We start from the raw sequence: 4,789 nt of genomic DNA, 5'->3' as shown, positions 1-4,789 counted from the left end.
GGTATGCTCCTTCTACATGAATATCTTGAGCTATATCTACCATGTTCCTATATTCTAGAAGATATCTTTAACCATGCATTCTATTCTATTTCTACATGCTCCTATACTACTCAAAACTTTGAAAGAAGACTTTAAGTAAAGAGTTTGAGTTATTCATGATAGATATTTGGAGGATCTTCCTTCTTTTTCTCCTTGTCTTCTTCTTTCACCTCTTGAGCATGGTAAATTTTACGAGCGAATTTTAGCCCAAGGGCAAAATTTAAGGGGTTTTTCATTTTAGAGGGGCAAAATTTTTATAAAACACCCATTTCATATATTTAGCCCAACTTTTATTTAAAAAGTAGTTTTTTTTTTTTTTTTTTTTTTTCATTTTACCCTAAAAAATGGGTGGATAAACTATGAAAAGACTCATTTGACCCGATTCGCCGAGGTTATATTCCATTACAATCGCCTGATTTTCTGGTTTGCAATGTTAAATTCATTTGCAATCGCCCATTTTCTGGTTTGGGAGGTGGTTTGGGAGGTTGTATTTGGTCTCAAATAAATAAAAATAAAAATAAAGTGGAGATATGGTAAATAACCAAAACCTCTTTTTATACTTACTCCAAAGGTATGGTAAATAAATAAAAATATAAATAAACTAGAGGTATGGTAAATAAATAAAACCTCTTTTTATATATAGTCCATAACTCTCTTTCTATTTAAGAAGGCTCAAAAAAGAGATTTTATTTAAATGAATCCTACCGCCCAAATACCATATTTATAAAAGATGTATGGTAAATTAATAAAAATATAAATAAACGAGAGGTATGGTAAATAAATAAAACATTTTTTTTTTAAATATTTACTCCATAAGTCACCTTCTATAAATAAAAATATAAATAAAGTGGAGGTATGGTAAATAAATAAAACCTCTTTTTATACTTACTCCAAAGGTATGGTAAATAAATAAAAATATAAATAAACTAGAGGTATGGTAAATAAATAAAACCTCTTTTTATATTTAGTCCATAACCCTCTTTTTATTTAAGAAGGCTCAAAAAAGAGGTTTTATTTAAGTGAATCCTATGGGCCAAATACTATATTTATAAAAGAGGTATGGTAAATTAATAAAAATATAAATAAACAAGAGGTATGGCAAATAAATAAAATATTTTTTTTTTTATATTTATTTCATAAATCACTATGGTAAATAAATAAAACATTTTTTTATATTTACTCCTTAAGTCACCTTATAGTTACGAGCATGCAGGGGTGTAAATAAATAAAAATATAGATAATGTGGAGGTATGGATTAAAAAAATGCATTATATTTAGGTGAAGCCTATGGGCCAAATTATTATTAATACTATGCGAAAAAACATTATTAACCCTAATATTAATATTAATACAAATAAAGATGGCACATGGTATTGACCCATGGTATTTACGTGGAATGTAGTCTATTTAAAGGAGGGAATTAAACGAACATAGATCCAATTTTACTCTGGATCTACTAAGCCCCCCCAAGAGGGATCAAATATCATTGATATGCAAACTAGCATAGAGTGAAAGAATATTTGATCCCTCGCAGGCTTGGTAGAACAAGAGTAAAAATGGATCTTGTAATTTAATGTCACTTAAACATTTTAACTTGGTTAAAACAAAAATCAATTATTAATTTTATTAATTTTTATAAATCACTAATAGTAGTTTTTAAGCTCTAGGTTTATGATAAACCATGGTATTGACCCATGGTAATACCATGGTATTCATGTGAGCATAGACTATTTAAAGGGGAAATTCTATCAGCTTAGATCCATCTTAATTCCAGGTCTACCAAGTGCTGCGAGGGATAAATAGATTTCATCCATCTAAGAGTGGTAGATGTGGAATTAAGATAGATGTAGGTTGGTTTTTATAATAATGAAGATATTAAATAGACTTATGAAATTATATTGTAAAAAACATTTTAAGGTGAATGGTTAAAGCTACATTTAGTCATTTCACAAAATTTAGTAAAAAATACCAATATCTCCATTAATATTGGTTTTTCTGATTTAACAAAAAAAAATTAAAACAGTGAAATCTTATCACTCTTTCCACATCACCCTCGAAGAAGAGAGATAGTCGTTGCCAAAATTTCCCACCATTTTTCAAACATTCTCAATATGATATCTCCATGAAAAAATTAAGGCATTGATGTTGGATTAGTTGTATGAAAAATATGTTGGTTGTACAACCTTTCATCTTCTCTGTTATTCTTAGTTTGTCGTAATGATCTGTAGGGATTGGGCCACTACACCATATTGTCCTAAAAGGCAGAGATTGTGCACCAAAAAGGAAATTAATCCACATGTTACAACGCTGTTAAAAAATGCAAGGCGTAATTATGCTAATAAGCAATTTAGATTGGGAGAGACGTAATAAATTTTATTATTTAATTGAAGATTTCCAATTAAAATAATAATAAATCCACATTTATATATCTATATCTTGATTGGAATGCATCTGACAAGTCACTTCTTTCCATTAGGTCCCCTTCAGGCCTTTGGGATACCTACTACTTTCTTATATTATATAGTTGGGGCTTGCTTCTTGTTGGTGTGTTGGAGTAAACAAAATTGATGTGTTTTTTATTTATTTATTTATTTATCTCGTAGTTGGAGTCTATGGAATAAGAAAGAAATTTGATAGCTTGACAAAAGTGGTAGAGAAAAGATTAATCTCTCCTACCTTGACAGAACTGGTGGTCAAGATCAACACCTACAAGAACTTTGTTGTGGAATATTATCAAAACTAATAGAAGGATATGAAAGAGTGTACAGTAAGAACCTTGACAAACACAGCCACTGAAACTTGCAACATTGTTTGTAGGAAGAGAAAATTATGTTTCTTTTTTCCAAACATGTATGTTAGTATATTACAGTTTAATGAATATGTTTTCCTATTATCATATATGGTTTCATACTTTAACAAAACATTTGCCAAGACTTCACAATGTTTTATTATTCAGTGAAAGATTTTCCAAGATCTTACAAGATTTTATAATTCAGTGAAAGATTCGCCATGACTTTACAAGATAATATAATATGGTGAGAGATTCGCCAAAAAAATTATATATACATATTATATTATTGATAAAATCGCCTCCCATTTTTCCTATGTATCATGGGGATTTACCCATTTATTATACATATAAATTTAGGGTGGTTGTTAAAATTTTCCCTGCTCTTGAGCTACATGAGCTTCTTCCCTTTTTCTTTTGTTGTTGTTGTCCTTCTTAAGTTTAAGACAATCCCTTTTGTAGTGTCCATATTCTTGGCATCCAAAGCATTGGACTTTGGACATATCTCTATTGCTTGTTCTTCGTCGACCGAATTTGCCAAATTTTCCCTTTCTCTTGGCCATGGTTGCAAATGCTTGCTCCTTTGATCCCACATCATCCTTTGCTTTGAGTGTAGTTTCCTCTATCTTGCATAGAGACCATAGTTCACTTAGTGGGGTAGCTTCCTTCTTGGCATATATGATTGATGTGAAGTTGCCCCAATCCTCAGGTAGGGCATTGAGTACTACAATTGTCATTTCTCTATCAAGCATGGCTTCACCTAGCTCTTGAAGTTGATTCCTTATCTCAGTGATCCTCATGAAGTATGGAGCTATTCCTTCCTTTGATATCTTCATCTTGTAAAAATCATTTCGTAGAGATATGACTTCTCCATCTGTGCTTACTGAGAATAGCTCTATTAGTTTATCATAGATTTCTTTTGATGTTTCAAGTTTGGAGACATAAGGAATGAGAGAGTCCTTGATAGATTCTATTAGAATCATTTGAACTCTTGTCTCATCCTTATTTTTCTTGGCTAAGGCTTGAGTTTTTTCCTTAGCAGAGCTAGTGATATTCCCTTTGATGTGATTTAGAATTTCATTCTCTTTGAGAAGTAAATCGGTCCTCTTCTTCCATGCAAGGAAGTTATTGGTCCCAACCAATTTGTTGCTTTTCTTGCAAAAATACATTGAGGTATATTCAGAATGGGACATATGCTTACTTGATAGAGTTTGAGATGTAGTGGAATTGCTCTCTTCTTGAAGACTTGATGACTTGCCTTCCTTAGATCTTGATGTTCTTCAAGTTGCTTTCTCCAAGTGGACTTGCTTGATGATGAGATTAGCTTGATGACTTGTAGCTTGATGTAGGTCCCTCTTTGATTTTCTCTTGTTGTAGGTGCCTTTATATAAGGATTTTCTTCTTGCTTTGAAGTCTTCCTTGATGAATGATAGATGGTAGACCTTCTTGTCCTTGATGTGATTGAAACTTCTTGGCTTGATGCCTCAACCTTGTAGATGTTCTTCCTTGATGAGTCACCTTATGAGTGTTCTTGAGATGCCCTTTCCTTGATGTGTCACCTTAGCTCCAATACCATGTTGAAGAATCTAGGGCAATTATGTATAGTAGGATTCTTCTTAACTTGATAACAATTTATGAAGCTCTTTTACAATTTATCTTGTTAGCTTAATCTTCTTCTTCTTCTTATCAATGCATGTGTTTTTACTTCATCAAACTACTACCAAAAACATAAGAACAAGAACACAAGATGTTGGCTCTTTGCCAGGGAAAAACCTCTCTCTCTTAGAGAGGAAAACCCTTTTGTAAATTTCTCTTATTGAAGCTTATTATAGATAAATGCCAAACCCTAGACCCTTGAAAATAATATCCTCCAAGCACAAGTCAAGTCCTTCCTTCTTCCTGCACTTTGTCTCCCGGTGTTTCGTCCTCCTCCTTGCGGCACTTCGTTTCCCGACACTTCGT

This window comes from Pinus tabuliformis, chromosome 8 (assembly GCF_031772625.1).
Source record: "Pinus tabuliformis cultivar Carrire ecotype Pingquan chromosome 8, CPIR1, whole genome shotgun sequence".
Taxonomy (NCBI): domain Eukaryota; kingdom Viridiplantae; phylum Streptophyta; class Pinopsida; order Pinales; family Pinaceae; genus Pinus; species Pinus tabuliformis.
The sequence above is the reverse complement of the archived record's forward strand: the minus strand, read 5'-3'. Positions refer to the sequence as shown.